At 40.5% G+C, this 21,073-nt stretch overlaps 1 long non-coding RNA gene across 1 annotated transcript; it reads left to right on the top strand.

Annotated features, from left to right (window-relative positions):
- Positions 1–191: 191 nt before the first annotated feature.
- Positions 192–21,073, top strand: LOC144616399 (uncharacterized). Its single transcript, XR_013555686.2, has 3 exons — positions 192–1,251; positions 12,546–12,711; positions 20,545–21,073. It is a non-coding gene; the product is annotated as an uncharacterized LOC144616399 (long non-coding RNA).

Below are 21,073 nucleotides of genomic sequence, written 5' to 3' on the forward strand. Positions count from 1 at the left end.
GAGGAGGGGGCGGTGCCGGGGTCTGCCAAGGTCCGGGGAGGGGGCTGTGCGGGAGTCCCGGGGTCCGAAGAGATCCGGGGAGAAGACGGCGCGGGGTCCCGCAGACCGAGGGAATCTGAGAAGAAAGGGGCGGCGCAAGAGAGGATCTGGGAGGGGGCGGTGTGGAAGGGTCCCAGGTTCCGAGAAGATCTGGGGATGGGGCGGTGCCGAGGTACGCGGGGATCCGGGAAGGAGGGGAGCTTGGAGGCTGGAGTCCGAGGGGTCTGGAAAGGGGGCGCTTGGGGTCAGAGAGTGTCAGGAGGGCGGAGGCCAGCGGGGTCCTAGGAGCTGAAACTGAGGCGGGGGATAGAGGATCCGGAGAGAGGGTGTTGGGAGTCGTCGGAGTGGGTGGTCGTGAAGGTAGAGTTCAACTGCTGAACAGCCGATGGCCCGTGGGGCCTTCATCCTTACATCCTCAGCCCAAGACCTTGGCACTAGTTCCGCCTACGGTTCCTTTAGCCCTGAGCCTAATAAGGCTTTAAAATTGTGAGGATTCGGGGGTTTTGTTTGTGTTTTGATTCTTCACTTAGGGCACACTATTCAGCTGTGGATACATTCATTTAGATATTTACTGAGTGCCTACTATGCACCAGGAATGTGTTAGGTGTGGGATATAGCAACACTACAGGCCAAGTCCCAACCCTTATTGTAGAGAGAGGGTGCAACAATAAACGAATGAACAAATGAGGACGTGATGTAGAAGAAAGCAGTGAAAAGGCAGTGGCAATTAAGCAAATTAAATTTTTTTTTTAAATTTTTATTTGCTCTGGAAGGAGAGAGGCAGAACGTGAGAGGGGGAGGTGTGCAGAGAGAGAGAGAGAGAGAGAGAGACAGAATCCGAAGCAGGCTCCAGGCTGTCAGCACAGAGCCCGATAGGGGGCTTGAACTCAAGATCTGTGAGATCATGACCTGAGTGAAGTTGGTTCCCCAACCGACTGAGCCACCCAGGTGCCCTGGTGATTAAGCAAATTTAAAGTATCCTCCTTACCTTGCTCCAAAATGTAGCCCAGCCCTTTCTAGTTACACTTCTGCTTTCAGGTTTACTCTTCTCATTGGCATTACCCAGCACTGTAACAAGGTAACTTGTTAATTATTATTTTTATATGTTTCTGTTTATTTAGTAATCTCTACACCCAGCATGGTTGCTCGAACTCATGACCCCGAGATCAAGAGTCATGCACTCTTCCCACTGAGCCATCCGGGCACCCCCAGGTAACTTATAATTATTGATAACACTCCTTTTTATTCTCAGAAGTGGTAGATTTTGGAGGATAAATAATAGGGTGACCCTACACAGCTCAGACTCAAAGGCTGTGAGAGTTTCCCAAGGTCTAGAACCGCTTCTGGAACAGTGGCCATTCGTTTAAAAAGGAATTACTTTGGCACAGTAGGCACAGGACTACACGGAATATAAAAGGGATGAGGAGGTGTGGTCAGCGTTCCTAGTCTCATAGAGCTTACAATTTGGTAGGGAGGGAGAATCTAAAAACTAATAAAGACATAGACGATGACAAGGGCTGTGGTAAGAGCTCTATGCTGAAGGAGAGGGGACCTTATAGTGGTTGGCAAACAGGGCTAGAGGGTTACTGAATTTTTACCCGAAGTCTTGGGGAGGTATTTCAAGACTGAAGAAGAGCAATCCATGCACTGAAAACAGCATATGCAGTGACTTTGAGGCAATATAGGAATGATATGAGGCAAACGAGCCAAAAGCTGAAGAACAGGAAAGTGAGGCTGGGGAGCAGACCTGGTTTATAGTAGGGAAGTTTGGAATGCTGACTATATTGGTTTGCTAGGGCTGTCATAACAAGTTACCTCTGATGCAGTTGTTTAAAACAAGAGAAATTTATGGGGCATCTGGCTGGCTCAGTCGGTGGAGCATGCAACTCTTGATCTCAGGGTTGTGAGTTCAGCCCCACATTGGGTGTAGAGATTTACTTAAAAATAAAATCTTTAAAAAAGACAGAGAAATTTATTCTCTCACAGTTCTGGAGGTCAGAGGTGCAAAATCATGGTGTTAATAGGACCACACTTTCTCTAAAGGTTCTAGGGGAGAATCCTTCCTTGCTTCTTCCAGTCAGTCTCAGGTGCCTGCAGACATTCCTTGGCTTGAGGCTGCATATTTCCAGTCTCTGCCTCCATCTTCACGTGACCTTCTCCTCTTCTGTCTTATAAGAATACTTGTCATTGGATTGGGTGCCCACCCAGATAATCCAGGTTTATCTCATGTCAGGATCCTTAATTGTAGCTACAAAGACCTGTTTTTACAAATGAGGCCATATATGGGAATTAGGGCTTGGACATACCTTTTCTGGGGCCACCGTTCAACCCATTATACTGACCTTGTGGGGAAAAGAGACTTGATTTTGTGCAAAATGAGTCATTAATAAACCTATTGCCTGACATATGAAGTAGGGTAAAAACTCCATGTAAACTGTGAATTTACTTAGTTAAAAATAGATGTATTTATGTGCCCAGATGTAAATAGGATTTTTTTCTGAGTGGAGGCATTATACTCTGAATTTTACTTTCTTCTTCTTACCTTTGATACTGTCAGATTATTATTTTTAAAATCCTTTTTAAAATTGGAAATGCTTGGGGCACCTGGGTGGCCCAGTCAGTTAAGCATCCGACTTCCGCTCGGATCATGATCTCGTGGTTCACAGTTTATTTGAGCCCAGTGTCATTCTCAGTGCTGACAGCTCAGAGCCTGGAGCCTCCTTCGGATTCTGTGTCTCCCTCTCTCTCTCTCTGCAAACCCCCCTGCTCACACTCTTTCTCTCTTTCTCTCAAAAATAAACATTTTTTTAAAAATAATAAAAATAAAATAAAATTGGAAAAGCCCTAGAAAGCTCTTTGCAGTTTGAAAAAAAGCTTTTGTAGGAGTATGTGAAAAGTCTTACAGTGCATGAGGAGTGGGTTTTTGTTGTTGTTGTTGTTCCTATTGCTAGAAGTATCTGAAGGAAGGATTTTAAACTGTAAAAGTTTCGGTTAGAAACTTGAACTTTGAAAGTAGCTGGAATTGATTTAAAGTAAATTGTGGAAATGGTAACTGTAAGGAGATGGACGTGTTAAATAGCTTGACTGTAGTATTTATTTCACTGTGTATATATCTCAAATCATCATGTTGCACACCTTAAATGTGTACGCTATTTAATAAATTAATTTAGTTGTGGAGCCATAATTATTTACATTACATAAAAAGGTACGCACTTCCTGTTTCTGAATATGAAGTGTAAAGAAGTGTCAGTAAGCTGTTTTCTACTTGGAAGGCCCAACGAGGGACATGGTCAAGAACAGACAATGAAAGAAGGTTATACAACAGTAGGCTTAGCCAGTGTCTTGACCAGGTCCTCAGACCAGCTGAGATGAGTAACTGTTGAAACTGTACTTTGCCTTCTTAAAGCAGTGGGGAAAAGGCTTAAGTCAAGACTAAATACCCTGCCTGTCACTAGACTCACAAGCATTTACATATTTACCCTAAGTCCTAGAATTTAGCTAGGTGCCATTCAGTAAATCAATCATTGTTTTCTTTACCAATGGGATCCTACAGGCTTGGGAGAGTTAATGTTCTCTCTAAATTGCCAGAGAATTCCCAAGGAGTATACCACTGGCAAAAGCTGACCATTGTTTAATGACTATTGTCCCTCTTTCATAGCAGAGTTTAATATACTGGGTTTTTTTGCAGTAACTACTGCTTTCCATTTAATACATTTTATTGTGGGTTTTTTTTTGTTTATTTATTTTTGAGACAGTGCAAGCCGGGGAGTGGCAGAGAGAAGGGGACAGAGGATCCTAAGGGGGCTCTGCGCTGACAGCAGCAAGCCCCATGTGGGGCTCGAACTCACGAACCAAATTCATGAACCGCGAGATCATGACCTGAGCCAAAGTTGATGCTTAACTGACTGAGCCACCCAGGTGGCCCTCCATTTAATACATTTTAAAAATGTCAGTCTATCCTCACCACAAAAAAATAATAATTATGTGACAGCATGGAGGTGTTAGTGAATGATACAGTAGTAATCATCTTGCAGTATACAAAGGTGTAGAGTCAACACTGTTGTGCATCTTAAACTCATACAATATAATATGTCAATTATATCTCAATAAAAATAAATAGTATATGTGCTGTCGAAGTGAGCACTAAAAATAAGTAAAATAAATAAAAGTTATGATCTATGATTTTTCCCCATAAGAGACAGACTTCAACTGGAAAATATTTTAGGAAAGTCGATAAAGTTATTTCCAGTTTAGATACAATCATTTCTTTATCTCACTTTTCAAAAGTAAACAGATTTTAAACTTTTCACTGAAATCACACTTCCATAAAGAAAATAGTAAGAAAAATTAAGAATCTTTTTTTAACTTGTTAAAATTTGTCTTGCTGAGCAAGTCTTTAAAATCAGTAATCTATAAGTTATGTTTAAAATAGAGGCACAAAGAACTTATTTCTAATGTTTACTCTTGAGCCCTGTCTCTGGAGGAGATTGCTGATAGCTAACTTGTCATTTAGAATCTGAGCACTTAGGACTTGCTGTCATTCTCCACCTACCTGCCCTCTAAGGCAGTGGCTATCTTAGCTGGCTATCTCTCCTCTTTTTGACTTTGGAGCATCTATTCCAAGTGGTAGACAGGAGAAACACAACCCTCTCAATTTCAATGGCAGATTTTATGGAAAAGTTTGAAAGTATATGACACTGTTTCTGGGTTACTAGTAAAGTTTGAAATTCAAATTTCTAATTACCATCAATGACCAAAAACAGGTTAATTATCAGGTCTGTAACTAAAGAGTCAAATCATGAAAGACTAGTGTATCTTAATCAGATTAATGAACTAGTTTTTTTTTTTAAAAAGGGTATTTGTTGCAGCATTACTCTTTCTCTGTCTCTCTCTAATTTGAGAGAGAGAATGGGCATGAGCAAGGGAGAGGGGCAGAGAGAAAGAGAGAATCGTAGGTAGGCTCCACGCTCAGCAGGGAGTCTGGGGACCCTGACATAGGGCTTGATCCCATGACTCTGGGATCATGACCTGAGCCAGAATCAAGAGTTGGATGGTCAACTGACTGAGTCATTCAGGTGCTCCTGAACTAATTTTGTTTTTAACTGTCAACTTGGAGCACAAGAACTGATTGAAAATTAACTTGTACTTGGGTATGTGTGAATGTCTTGAAATCTGTGTGATGAAAAGTATTTTGAAGAAACAAACTGAGGATTAATGAAGCCACCTGATAGTGAATCTCTCTTGTGCTGGCAACTCACTCCCCAACAGATGGTGCTAGCTCCCCTCTAGTTAGAGCTGCTCTGGTCTACCCTTTCTTAAAATGTACCATGATGTCAAAGGTAAAGAGTAATGTGGTGATTTGCATAGAATGCATTGTAAACTTTCTTCTATTGCTCCTGAACTTTGGTTTATAAGACATTATTCCACACAATCTAGTTGAAAAATTTATGATCATATCCTCTTTTGAAGTTGATTTCTTCCACAGCAGCTCTAGGAAATAATTTAAAAGGTCATTTATATGATAACAATGCTAACTTTTTTCAGAAAAAGTTAGCTTACCGAAGGTCTGTCACTTTACCCAACATATTCCCTAAAATGGCACTTGGATCTTGAAAAGTTAGAGGTAGTGGTTAATGTTTAGTGATGATCTACTGTATTTTAAAGATAGTTACCAGGAACTGGGGATGAAGTTATGCTTCCGAATTCTGAAAGTCTTGGCCCAATATTCCCCAAACTTAAGTCATTTTTGTATATCCTATGAGATTTTTGCCATGATGCACTTCTTTACCGTAATAGGCTTACTATTTTTTCTTTAAATTGGCTTACTTTTATTTTAAAAGAACACTCTATCACCAATATTAATTTTAAAAGTTTCACAGAGGGTAGTCATTACAAAATATCATTTAAAAACTTTTTTTAATGTTTATTTATTTTTGAGAGAGAGACAGAGAGTAAGTGGGGGAGGGGCAGAGAGAGAGGGAGACCCAGAATCTGAAGCAGGCTCCGGGCTCTAGGCTGTCAGCACAGAGCCTGACACAGGTCAGTTCACAGGAGATCATGACCTGAGCCGAAATGGGACGCTTAATCGACTGAGTGACCCAGGCACCCTACAAAATATCATTAAAAAAAAAAAAAGTAAATTCTAGCCAATTACTTTTTTTTTTAATTTTTTTTAAACGTTTATTTATTTTTGAGACAGAGAGAGACAGAGCATGAACGGGGGAGGGTCAGAGAGAGGGAGACACAGAATCTGAAACAGGCTCCAGACTCTGAGCTGTCAGCACAGAGCCCGACGCAGGGCTCGAACTCACGGACGGCGAGATCATGACCTGACCTGAAGTCGGCCGCTTAACCGACTCAGCCACCCAGGCACCCCGAATTACTTTTATCTACAAAGGTTCCAAGACCGAGGCCTTCTCTCCCTTAAAAAGGGAAATTAATCATTCAATAGAGAGATGTTAAAGCCACACTAGTACCAAACTAAAACTCTCCCCTAATGTAGAGTATTAAAAGGGGACCAATTCTCACCCTATGCAAGTCAATATTTAAAGCTGCATCAGTGTAACACATAAAACCATCTGTAGTAGTACCCCCAATGGTAAGTTGTCCTACATTTGGGGAGACATTCTAGCTAGAGAGAGATGCACATGTAAACAGAGCATTATAATACAGTTTCATTAGTGGTACACAAAGATTTCAGGGTACTATGTAGAACAAGATGGAAACATTAGCTCTCTGTGGAGAAGGGAGGCTGCAAGTTATGGTAGAGAAAATTGATGTTTGAGCTATTTATTGAAGGGTGAGTATAAAGTCACTGAGGAGCAGAAAAAACAGGACATTTCAGAGACAGTGAACTACCTGGTGGTAGGGGTAGTGTGGTGTGCTCAACAGAGGGGGCGGGGCAGGAGGGGGGGAGGAAGAATGCTAAAGAAGTTGGAATGGAGATTAGGAGCCGAATTTTGAGAGGTTCTGTGTGTGTGTGTGTGTGTGTGTGTGTGTGTGTGTAGCTTTGTCTTAATTCTTTTGGTAATGGGACTCCATCAAACGTTTTTAAACAGGGGATTAAGAAAATCAGATCTGTGTTTTATAAGGATAATTCTGGCAGAGATGCATAGGATGAATTGCAGGGAGTAGTGAAACAGAGCCTGGTGCAAGCAGATCAGTTGAAAGTCTCTTGCATGGAATGTATTTTCTCTTGAAAACAATATTTCTTAAATCAGAAAAAGACAAATACTGATTCCACTTAGATGTGGAATCTAAAAAAGAAATCGAGCTCATAGATACAGAGAACAGACTGGTGGTTTCCAGAGGCAGGGGATGGTGATTAGGCAAAATGGGTGAAGAGGGTCAAACGGTACAAACCTCCAGTTACAAGAAAATGTACTGCATGGTGACTATAATTAACAATACTGTATTCTATATTGAAGGTTGCTAAGAGAGTAGATCTTAAAAGTTCCCATAACAAGAAAACAAAAATTTGTAACGACGTGTGGTGATGGATATTAACTGTACTTATTGTGGCGATCATTTCATCATAGATATACATATCAAATCATTATGTTATACACCTAAAACTAATACAGTGTTGTATGTCAGTTATATCTCAATTAAAAAATACATACACCCTGTGTAACCAACACTCTAATCTAAATGTAGAACAGTTTCATCACCCCCAGAAATTTCCCTTATTCTGCCTTCCAGTAACCCTTCTCCCCAAACTTGATCACCACTTTTATTTCTATCGACATGTAAGCAGAACTCTGTTCTAGCTTCAGTGCCATGGAAGGGCTTCAAGCCACTGTAGAACTTGGCTTCAGGTGTTGTAGGGGAACCACAAGAGGTGGTTGTGGAACTGGGGCTGGATAACGGGAATCTGGACCTTACCCTCTGTGGTCTCCAGCTGGAGTCAGTGGTGTGTGCATCTGTCATTGGCTTTTTGGTGGGTCTCATATTTGTTTAGACTTCTCCAGTTGTCTAGAAACTGACTTTATGTGAAATGGAGAATGCAGCTTTCACAAACACTGGCTGAAAATTTCACAAACACCAGCTGAAGTAATTCAAGGTAGTGTCAACCCCTTGACGAGCTTGGCTCTGTTCAAAAGGGGAATGTTGGGGTTGAGTCATCTTTGACACTAGCCTAAAGAAGGAGTCATCAAAAATTCAGAGTCAGGTGGACACCTATGGAAAGCTGAAGAGAACAAACTTTAACCTGAAGGAGGAACTAATTCCCCTGATAAAAGAACTTAATGAAGAAAGATCTAGACACTCAAGGCCAGAAGAAATGATGGCTGAAGTTATAAGAATGATCTGGTCCCTGAGCTAGCAGTCACCATATCTCAATAAGCTTTGCAACAGATCCCTCATTATCCCTCCAAAGGGTGGGCTTGGTCTGAAAGCAGGGCTGATTTTTCCCTCTGCTCAGGCCTCCTGTGCTGCCAGGCCACATTCACCCAGCTGTGCTCCGATACGAGGTTCATTACTACCCCCCATCCAAGGACATAGTTCCTGTGGAAACCTCCTTTTTCTTCCCATTTCCTGGGAAGCACTTATAGAGAGCCCTCTTCTTGGGCTAGAGTTTCTCCTGCACCTCTGAATCCTAAAAACAGAAGCTCTTTTGAAGTGAATCCAAATTTCAGATGAACCAACTATGGGAACCAACATCATGAAACTAGAGACTTTCAAAATGATGTCTCTTCAAAAAGAATTTTAATCTCATTCATCAGTATTTTATTTATTTGATCTGATTTTATCTATTTGAGAGACAGAATGAGCATGAATGAGATGGGAGAGCGGAAGAGGGAGAGAGAGAGAGAGAGAGAGAGAGAGAGAGAGAGAGAGAATCTTAAGCAGCCTCCATGCTCAGCATGGGGTGAGGGAGGTGGGGATAGAGGTGCCTATACAGAACCTGATCCCATGACCCGGGATTTTGACCTGAATCACCCAGGTGTCCTGTCATTCATCAGCATTCTATGTATATATGTATGTAGGTATGTATGTATTATTTTAGAGAGAGAGAGAGCAGGGGAGAGAGAGAGAGAGAAAATCCCAAGCAGTCTTCACACCCAGTGCAGAGCCTGACCCGGGGCTTGATCCCACAATCCTGGGATCATGATCTGAGCTGAAATCAAGAACCGGCTGCTCAACCAACTGAGTCACCCAGACGCCCCCAGCAGCATTTTAAATGCTACTTCAAGGAGGTGCCTGGATGGCTCACTGGGTTGAGCATCAGATTGGATTTTGGCTTAGGTCATGATCCCAGGGTCATGGGATCAAGCCCCACATTGGGCTCTGTGCTGAGCATGGAGCCTGCTTGGGATTCCCCCCCCCCCCCCTCTCTCTCTCTCTCTCTCTCCTTCTCCTCTGCTCAGACTCTCTGTATTTCTCTCTCTAAAATAGAATAAATAAAAATAAGTTTTAAAAACTGCTACTTAAAGGACTATACTTGTGCTCAAAATGACATCTAATAGAACTTTAGTTCTCAGAACACTGTTTTATAAATATTTTTATATAGTTTTATAAAGTTAGTTTTACTTTCTTTTTCTCTACTCATAGTATCAATATTGTGTTTTACTTAACTATATATGCCGTTTATCAATAGTGTACAATAGTGTATAATTGCAAGTGGATTCTAGGGTTTTTCACAAGGTCCCAGACAAGATTGATCCCTAGCTGTGTCTAGTGATTCAATAACACACATTTTATTGACTTTTCCTTTTTGCCTGTATCACTCCCCTGTTTTCTGGAATTATGTTCCAAATAAGTCACCTGCACTTATGAGTCCCTGGCTCTGCTTCAGGGGAATCTAAGCAAAGACATTGGAATGTACATCCAGCCATACTACATATAAGTAGACTCTCTTGCCTTCCATCATTAAGGTTGTAGTTAATGTGGACATTGCCATCAATAAATGAAACTTAGTGACATCTCTCTGAACGTCAGTCCTTGTCAGAGAGAGAGCATGCAATAACAATGTAATCTCCAGACGGTGCATGCCTCTGGTCCATGAATTCTCTAAACCTCTCTCGTGCTGTGCCTTCTCACGTTCCTGAATATATCAGTCACATTAAATCAATGAGATTGAGCTGCTCCTTGCTTTTTCCATTGTTTTTCTGTATCATCCAGAAAAGTATTGGAATCTTTGGTCATAGGTGTCTTTCAATAGTGGTGCAGTCTCAGTAAGTGTCTGACAGCAAGCTAGTAATTTGTTTTCAGTAGAAAAATGGTGAGCAGTTGCATTGGGTAATTTTAGGAGCTGAGAGCCTGGAGAAGTTCTGCACTGAAGCCAATCCTGTATGTGTCAGAGACCGCCTCATTAGAGCTAGTCGCACACCCTGTCAATCTCGGAGTGGATGATAAACATCAAGAGAGAGCATTGTCCAATGCAGAACACTGGGCATGAACACAGTCTTTTTATTTATTTATTTATTTATTTTTAATCACCTGCAGCCTCTCAGGCCAACATATGCCCTTGAACTGAGAGTTTCAGAACTAGAACAGGGGTCAGTTAGCGGTATCTTTAGGATTCATGGTCACAGGCCCTTAGACTGGCAACAGGGTCGAGCTGGTAGAAACATTCTTCAAAAGTCTAGTGATTCTCGGCTCTCTGTTCTTATTTAAGAGAAAAACACCAAAAAACGGATTGGAAGCTTGGCCAGGGTGTGTTAATTGGTGGCTTCACTATACTAATACTTAGGTCTTATTTTGTAGATGCCCAAATATTGGCAACTGCAGGTTTTTTTTCCTCCTGGGCTAGGTTTTTGTTTATTTGTTTAGTTGTTGTTGTTTTATTTTTCAGGAGAGAGAGACCCCTTTTATCCTCCTGTAGGAGGTGCAAGCCTGGCTATTTGGAGCTGAGTAGGGGCAGGGCACTAGGGTTCTCACAACTCAATACATGGAATTGAACTTAACCTTCCTTTTTTACCATTTGTCTTACTTCCCTGAAATATCCCTGAGGCTAGAGCTCTGTTTTAACTTTTACAGTGAGAATACCTGTCTTCTTCTGTTGGGATGGGAAAGGCACCCAACACCCACCCACCTAGGTTCCTGGCTATGCAATGTTAGAGCTGGCATTTGGAGATCTAGCTGCTCCTTATATGGGCTTATAACTAATCTTGTCACTTCAAAATGGCAGGTACCTCATTATCCCTCCAAAGGGTGGGCTCGGTCTGAAAGCAGACACAATTAGATACTCTTTTAGGTGGGGTTCCCTAGAAGCAAAGCCTGATATTGGGATTCTTGAGCAAGTGATTTATCAAGGGCTGGGAGTGAGGGATGCAGGATAAGGCCAGAGAAGCTAAGCAAAGGTGTGGTTTCAGAAGATATCTAGCCTTGGCCTGATCTGCTGGGGAGCTCTAGAGTGTGTATTGCCCTGCTATAAGGCAGGGGCTTTTATGCCCGAGCATCAGTCAGTCATGCAAGTAGTTCAAGATCCCCGGCATCTCTAGGGAGGGTGGCTCCCCTAAGCTGTGGACGATCAGTTTGCTACAGCGGGGTACAGATGTAAATCCTTAGTAGTCAACACTGCAGCAGCTAGGATGGGTGCACTGTCTTGCTGAAGGGAATCAGGGCAGGAGACCAATAGCTATTACTACAGGTACAGAAGTAAAGAAGAGGAAATAGTCATTTAAAATTTTTTAAAGTTGGGGTGCCTGGCTGACTCAGTTGTTAAGAGTATGGGACTCTTGATCTCAGGGTAGTGAGTTTAATCCCCATGTTGGGCATAGAGATTACTTAATAAAACTTAAAATGTTTTAAAGTTAATAAATATTGTAAATACCAGAAAATCCAGAAGAAAAATATTACAGGTGCCTGGAACCTCTCTATGGTACTATTTATCCTTTCTTGCTTTACTCCATAGACAACTTTGATCCCTCTCTCTCTCACACACACACACACTTTTTAAGTTATCTGTATGCCCAACGTGGGGCTTGAACTCACAACCCCAAGATCAATAGTCACATGCTCTACTAACTGAATCACCCAGGCACCCCTGATCTCTTCTTCATATGACAATGGTTTGTAATATTTTCTATAAGGAGCATAAATTTAGTTTAGCATGACTGGTTGAAATTTGTTTTTTATTATTGATAATCTGGAAAAGTTTTTTTTTTTAATGTTTATTTTTGAGAGAGAGAGAGAGAGAGAGAGAGACAGAGAGACCGAGAGAGAGACAGAGTGTGAATGCGGGAGGGGCAGAGAGAGAGGGAAACACAGAATCCAAAGCAAGCTCCAGGCTCTGAGCTGTCAGCACAGAGCCTGACATGGGGCTCAAACTCACAACCGCAAGATCTGACCTGACCCAAAGTCTGATGCTTAACTGACTGAGCTGCCCAGGCACCCCTGGAAAAAGTTTTTTTTAGCTTCATATTTCATGACTAGTAATGACTCTGATGTCATGCATATTTTTAGAATTATTGTCAAATATAGTAAAGCCTCATATGAGCTGTCAAATTTCAAGACATTTCAAGTTTTCTTGGGCAGTGATAAACCTTATTTTTTTTTAATAGGCCGCATTCATCAATCAATTTGTCTGCCATATCCTATCTCAGATGAATATAATGAGCTTTATGTTATCCTTATTGATGCCAGTAATTTGCATTAAATCAAGAATCATTTAAATCTTCTTCCAATGACTGACGTGTCATCAGCCTTTGTCAAGAGCAGCTGCATCAGGTATGCTGAGACAATATCTAGTACTTTGCAATGCCTGTATAATGTATGACTTCATAGACAGATATACTCATTGTGTATAGTCCTCCTAAGTTTGTATGCTGCAAACAATAATTCTGATAAATTCTATTATGTACAATCTCCTTCAAAAGAGGGGGGAGAAACTATGATACATTTATAATTGTATACATTGCATTGTTGAGTATATCACGAAAGGATAGTACTTCCTGTTTGACTAGGAAGATGAAAATATATTCTTGCCTTCCTAACAATTTTACATATCTAGTGTTTGGAAGAATTTCCAATAACTGGCTTTTACCTCCATTTATTTCAAACCTTGTTTCTTCTCCTCTACCACATACTTATGGTGCCATCCATTGGAGGATAACGTCACATTGCAATATGACCTTTGGTTCTGCACCTCCAATGTAACAGGATGCCTGGTGAGTTGGCATAGCAGACAGTAGGAATATTACTGGAAGCCATTTCTATACTTGGACAACCAGCAGTACTTTCCTCTACACAGAGGTGACTACAATACACATAATTATAGTCCAGTAACTGAAACCAAACGTACACCCAGTTCAATTTCCCATTACATGGATCCCAAAATGTTTATGGCCATTCCAATGTGACATGACCAAGGGAAAGTCTTTCAGAAGGAAAGTCAGAACAGAAAGAGATCTTAAGTCTTAGGTGACTGTGATTGAAATATCTTCTTCAAATTTACTCCCAACATATGACCATGTGAAACCATTTCTAAGCCCTTTTCAGCCCTTGAAGATTAAGCTCCATTGAGCTTCATGGTTCATCTGCCCCTGGGTAGAACATGTGGAATAATATTTATCCAGGAACATTTAGTTTATTTATGCTGTTGTAACAATAGCGGTAGGAAAAAAACAGCCACTATGTTCCAAATGTTCTTGAGATTCAGGAACACTCTTTTATTCACAAATCCAACCCTTCTCTTTGATCTTAATCACTGGTTTTTGAATAAATTCTTCCCAGATTTCACTTCTGTTTCTTCCTCTTTCTTGTCACAGGAATTTTGAACTGTGAAGTCTCATTCTTCTTGTTAGACCTGTGTTTCCAAGAATCTTGCTGACCAAGACTCATCCTTACCAAATGAGTCATGTTCATCTAATTCTGCTAATTCAGTGCAATTTATTTCTAACATATTAATACACAAAGTATTTTTAAAACATATATCTATATTATGCTTTAATCACTTATTTCTAACCATGTATATTAATATACTTTTATACTCAGAAAATTTCCATGTTTTATATACTTATTAATCTTACAAATTCCCTCAGAATAGATTTATTTCTCATTTGATCAATTTTTTTAATGTCTATTTATTTATTTTGAGAGACAGAGAGAGAGAGCATGTGTGAGTGTATGTGAGTGGGGGAAGGGAAGACAGAGAGGGAGAGAAAGAATCCCAAGCAGGTTCTGCAATATCAGCACAGAACCCGATGCAGGACTCGATCTCATGAACCATGAGGCCATAACCTGAGCTGAAATCAAGAGTCAGACACGCAGCCAACTAAGCCACCCAGGTGTCCCTCTTGTGATCAGTTCTATATTTTGTCATAAAAAAAATATGTGGCAATATGTCAAGGGATGGTGGCCAATTTCTCTGGTATGAGTAGCAGAGGGTAAAAGTGGAATCCATTGCCATAATATTTTTACCTTACAGACCAATTAATACTTTTCAAAAAGATGTTTCTGTCAGTTTTTAAGGTTTTTCCACTTTCATAAGCTTGCTGTCCTGTCACTATTATGGATTGGTTAAGCCGGTTATCTGTAGAGTGATGTAATTTCCTTGCATATATGAGTCTCAATACCACTGAAGTCTTTACTAATTATTGCTGTTTCAGATACCAAGTCAACCAAAGTTAACTAACAAACACTTGCTCAGCTTCTATATTGATTTAAAAATATACAATAAAACTAATGGAAATATTAGTACTCAAAAGTCAAAAAAGGACACGGGAAACACTTCCTAGAATTTTCGAGTTTGAAACTGGAATCTAGGAGTTTGTTTATTTAACAGCCTTGGGTATTTGAAGATCAGATTCTCTTAGATTAGCAGTACGATAGATGATCCTATTGTGCAATGTAGAAACTGTGGTTTAACATGATCTTGCATAAAACTTAACCATTAATTGAAAGCAGACAAATAGACTGGTCATGAGTTGGCAACTTTGGTCTTTCTACTTATTTATTTACTTATTTTGCTTAGTTTGTTTTCTTTAACTTCACCTTCAATGTTCAATCCATGAGCTAAAAATGCATATTTTGTGTGTATATTTTATTATATTTATTGCAGACTTAATTTTTAAAAAATATTTAAATAAGGGGCTCCTAAACAGCTCAGTTGATTGAACATTTGATCTTGATTTTGGCTCGGGTCATGATCCCAGGGTTGTGGGATAGAGCTCTATTTTGGCTCAGCATGGAGCCTGCCTGGGATCCTCTGTCTTTCCCTCTGCTCCTCTCCCCTACTAATGCTCTGTTTCTGAAATAAAATTTAAAAAAATTTTTAAGTAAGGGCCACCTGGGTGGCCTAGTAAGTTAAGCAGCTGACTTCGGCTCAGGTCATGATCTCACCATTTGTGAGTTCAAGCTCTGCATCGGGCTCTGTGCTGACAGCTCAGAACCTGGAGCCTGCTTCAGATTCTGTGTCTTCCTCTCTCTCTGCCCCTTCCCCGCTCGTACTCTGTCTCTTTCTCCCTCTCTCAGAAATAAGTAAACATTTGGGGCACCTGGGTGGCTCGGTCGGTTAAGCATCCGACTTCAGCTCAGGTCACGATCTGGCGGTCCGTGAGTTCGAGCCCCGCTTCGGACTCCGGGCTGATGGCTCAGAGCCTGGAGCCTGCTTCCGATTGTGTGTCTCCCTCTCTCTCTGACCCTCCCCCGTTCATGCTCTGTCTTTCTCTGTCTCAAAAGTAAATAAACTTAAAAAAAATTTTAAAAAAATAAACATTTAAAAAAATTTTTAAATAAGACTACAACAATGTAAAAGTGTCACTATTGCATAGTTTCCTCATTTCCCTTCTTTTTTCTTTCTCTCTCCTTCAAATGCTTTGCGTTATTCTTCTTTTTTGTCATTGTAGTTTCTCTAATATTCTAAAATTATGTGGCATAAGATCTCTTTTAATGATGAATGTAAATCACTGGACATTACAGGAGTGCCTGGGTGGCCCAATAAGTTGAGTGTCTGACTTCGGCTCAGGTCATGATCTCACGGTTCATTAGCTCGAGCCCAGTGTTGGATTCTGTGCTGACATCTCAGAGCCGGAAGCCTGCTTTGAATTCTGTGTTTCCCTCTCTTTCTGCCCCTCCCCTGCTCAAGCTCTGTCTTTCTCTGTCTCTCAAAAAAAAAAAAAAAAAAAAAAATCACTGGACATTCCAGTGTAATAACTTTAAGTCTTTTATTCCCATATCAAATATAATGGCATACATTGTAACACAATTAATTTGATTCTGTGCTAAACCCTGATATCGAATGTTATAGTCAAATATGGGCTTTAAAGCTTTCAAAGAATATGATAGATCCATCTTACATGTCCTCGTAATTGGAGATCTCTGAATGGTCAAGTGTTACTGGAGAAAGAAACTAATATCTGGGTAACAACACACTTGGGTAAAATTACAAACAAACTTTATTTATTTATTTATTTTTAGTGTTTATTTTTGAGGGAAAGAGAGAGTGTGCGAGTGGGGGAAGGAGAGGGAGGGGGAGACAGAGAATCCCAAGCAGGCTCTGTGCTGTCTGTGCAGAGCCCAATGCAGGGCTCAAACTCATGAACCATGAGATCATGGCCTGAGCCAAAGAGTTGGATGCTTAACCAACTGAGCCACTCAGGTGCTCATAAACTAATTTTAGATAAGAAAAGACATGAGAGCCTCAATTTTTGCCATGTGGTATAAATTAGGCAATGAATAAACTGTTTGTCTAAAATGATAACATAAGTGACATTCTAGATTTAAAAAATTTTTTAGGGGCAACTGGGTGGCTCAGTCAGTTAAGCGGCCTATTTCAACTCAGGTCATGATCTCGTGGTTCATGAGTTTGAGCCCCTTGTCGGGCTCTGTGCTGACAGCTCAGAGCCTGGAGCCTGCTTCAGATTCTGTGTCTCCCTCTCTCTCTCTGTCCTTCCCCCGCTCAAGCTCTGTCTCTCTCGGTCTCAAAAATAAATAAACATTAAAAATATTTTAAAAAATTAAATCATATTTGTCTGAAAAAAATTAAAATACTGAATTAAATATCTCTTCTCTCATAATTCAGTTTGAATGAACTTTTCTCAAAAGCCAAACTAATTTATAACAAAGGAAGCTAGTTTTAGTGAAGTCAAGTAGATTATAATAACAATAATTAAATTTGTGTTAATTGACATACAAAACTTATTAGAGCAAAATAAAAAACTTATTAGAATAAATAGGACTGTAAAATGCAGCTTTTGAGGAACACCTTAATCTGATTCACACTTATCACTAAGAAAGGACATGAAATTTCAAGGAATGCTCTCTTGAAAGGAAATGAACCCTTAAAATTCTTATGTCATCATAATTGTATATAAGAATTTTCAGGGGTGCCTGGGTGGCTCCGTTGGTTAAGTATATAACTCTTGATTTTGGTTCAGGCCGTGATCTCATGGTTGTGAGATGGAGCCTGTTTGGAATTCCCTCTCTCCCTCTCCCTCTGTCCCTCCCCTGCTCGTGCACATGCGCGCGCACACACACACACACACACACACACACTCTCTCTCTCTCTCTCTCTCTCTCTCTCTCAAATCAATAAACTTAAAAAAAAGAATTTTCAACTTCTCAAGGAAAATACTTGGAAAGCCTTTATGAAGAATTTGTCTAATTCTAGTCATGTGTTTACTATAGATGTCTCCTTTTAGAAATATTATAGCTTATAATGAGATCTTTATTCAAAACAAATCCTCTGCTTTGCTGCTATACAGTTATCTGGGACTTCTGGCGCTTGGTAGATGGTGTGAACTAAATTGTGCTTCCCCCCACAAAAAAAATTAATAGGTTGAAGCCTTAACCTCCTATGTGACTGTATTTGGAGATGGGGCCTTTAGAGAAGTAATTAAGTTTAAATGAGGTCATAAGAGTGGGGCCCTAATCCAATAGGATTGGTGTCCTTATAAGAAGAGGAGATTCCAGAGATCTTCCTCTTTCTCTCTCTCCTTCCCTGTCCTCTCCCCACCCCTGTGCAATCATAGAGGAAAGGCCATTTGAGGACACAGGGAGAAAATGGCTGTCTGTAAGCCAGGAAGAGAGGCCTCACTATACCAATCCTGACGGCAATTTGATCTTGGACTTCTAGTCTCCAGAACTGTGCAAAATTAATTTCTCTTGTTCAAACTACCTAGTCTCCAGGATTTTGTTACGGTAGCCTGAGCAGACCAATATAGTATATACATGCATAGATACAAATAGCACATTATATAAAATTCTGGGACAACAGATTGGCAAGGTCTGATGTGGTGCATAACATTAGAGATGGCAGCGCCTTGGGGAACATCAAAACATCACTTTTGAACATAGGTGATATTTCCAGTTAAAAAATCACACCTAAGTAATTATTATTATTATTATTATTATTATTATTATTATCATCATCATCATCTTTTAGAGAGATGAGAGAGAGCGTGAGCTTGGGAAAAGGGCAGAGAAAGAAAATCTTCAGTAGGGCCCATTCTTAGTGCAGACCCCAATGTGGAGCTCTATCCCATGACCCTGAGATCAGGACCTGAGCTGAAATCATAAGTCAGACTCTGAATAGACTGAGCCCCCCAGGCACCCCACGAGCTAAGTAATTTGATGGTGGTGATGCATCTGCTTTGTTTAGCTCATCACTAAGTTACAGATGGTAACAATATTTCAAGAACCCCAGAAGAGACTGAGGAGTTGTGATGTCTATCATTTTCATTTAAAGCATTTCCTATACCTGGACTTTTTTTAAACGGAGAGATACAAGGGGAGGGCTTTCCCTGGGTTCAGATATCCAAAGGACATGTTGAAGGGACCAGGGTGCCATCAAGGTCATCCTGGGACTTTCATCCCAGAACTCTTAGGGTACACTCTGATGAGCTGATGGTGACCAAGTGGACCGCTAAGGGGGTCAGAGAGTCAGTGCACTGATGCCCACTGCTTGGATTTGCCAGGTTCTTTTTCTTTGATCTCTCCTGGCTTGAAAGATAATTATTAAACTTAAGAATTAGGGACATCCTTTCCCATTGGTATGTGTCAAAGTACATGTACACAGATGAACTGACTAACCCTAGTACAGTGAACAGGTGGCTGATGTTTGTCCAGAAGAGCTTCGGTTTGAGGACTCTGCTGAACCAAGTCTGAATGCTTTCAGCAGTCCTTTGGGCAAGGGAACCAGAGGCAGCTGGAGTAGCCGTGGAGTGGTGCACGGGAGGGGAGAGAAGAGGCACCGTCAGGGGTAGAGCGACTTAGGGGGAAAGAGAGAAGGTGAAAGAGTCTAAGGAAATTTTACACTGTAGGTATGATGTAATGCTGGCTTTCTCGCCCTTCAAAGCATTCAGTAAAAACTGTAATAATCACCAGTGGTTTGCACTTGAATTTAATGTATCAGTCTGGCCTAAAGACGAAAAAAGAACAAACATAAGAGCCACAAAGGGGGCCCAGCCACAGACTACATTTGTAACCCACACATGAACACATATAGGTACACACAGAGAGAGACAGAGAGGAAAGAGAGAGGAGTCTGCAAGCATAAGTACCTCCATGGTAATTGTTATTATTCCATAGCAATAATCATATGAATGGTATCATAAACAATAAATAATTTTTATTATTTTTGTGTTTTGCTGACTTTTCTGATTTTTATGGTGAACAGGTAGAAAACTAATGTTAATAATCTAATAATATCAGCTGACATTTTTGAGTGCTTACAGGACTGTATGTCAGGCACTGTTCCAGTGTGTACATGCACTGAGTCCATTTAATTCTCACAACAGCCTACCTGTGAGACGGCAGTGTAGATACCACTATTTCCATTTTACAGATGAGTAAACTTGCATGATGTATTACATTTAAAAATCAAAAATAAGAGAAAAAAGAAAATGTCATTTAAAAAGAAGATGTAAGGGGCGCTTAGGTGGTTCAGTCGATTAAGGGTCTGACTTTGGCTCAGGTCATGATCTTGCAGTTTGTGAGTTGGAGCCCAGGGTGGAGCTCTCTGGTGTCAGTACAGAGCCCACTTTCACATCCTCTCTCCCTCTCTCAGCCCCTCTCCTGATCGTGCATGCCTGTCTCTCAAAAATAAACATTAAACAAATTTTTTAAAGAAAATAAAAGATCATGGGGCGCCTGGGTGGCTCAGTCAGTTAAGCATCCGACTTCAGCTCAGGTCATGATCTCATGGTCCGTGAGCTCAAGCCCCGCATCACACTCTGTGCTGTCCCTTCAGAGCCTGGAGCCTGCTTCAGATTCTGTGTCTCCCTCTCTCTCTGCCCCTCCCCTACTCATGCTCTGTCTCTATCAAAAAAATGAATAAATGTTAAAAAAAATAAAAAATAAAAGAAAATAAAAGATCAAAAGGAAAACGGGGATGGGAAGAAACAACCAGAATCTAGAGTGTACTGTGTCCTTTCTTCTCCCCTTTTGTGATCAACTAAATCAAACCAAAAAGCATACCTTACTGCCAAACTGTGCTTTAAAAATAAAATGTTTTATTGAAGCAGATAAGTAGAATGATTAAAAGATGGGGTCCTGGGGCTGGGGGAGTATCTTTATTCTAGAATGGGTCTTATACATAACTGAGTTCAACTTAATTTACAGGTGAGAACGTGGGTCGCCTGAGGAGACACAGATAAAGTGTCAAGGCTGGGATGAAATCCCTGTCCCTTGATGCTACATTAATACAGGATACACAATTTAGAGGCATGTTTTAAATGTAAAATTAACAATAATTTGTTATAATGACCACTAATATTTAAATGTTCTCAGCCATTACTTAAGCTAAGCTAGGACCTATCCCTAGAGTTGATCGGAGTCCCCGAAAAACTTTTATAGTGGCAATCACCATGCTATGGGAGAAATATGTACAACCCTTTGAAGGTTTTCAGGTTCTTGTAGGCACTTCTTTTTTTGTTGTTTTCTTTTTAATAAACCACTTTATTGATGTATGACTGACATACAAAATGCCGTATGTATTTAATGTATACAATTTGATGATTTGGGATATAAGTGTATACCTATGAAACCATCAACACAATCTATGGTATAATAAACATATCCATCACCTCCAAAAGTTTCTTCCTGCCCTCTTTATTATGAGTGTATGTGTGTGTGTGTGTGTGTGTGTGTG

The sequence above is a fragment of the Panthera onca genome, chromosome B2, assembly GCF_046562875.1.
Source record: "Panthera onca isolate mPanOnc1 chromosome B2, mPanOnc1 haplotype 2, whole genome shotgun sequence".
In the NCBI taxonomy this organism is placed as follows: domain Eukaryota; kingdom Metazoa; phylum Chordata; class Mammalia; order Carnivora; family Felidae; genus Panthera; species Panthera onca.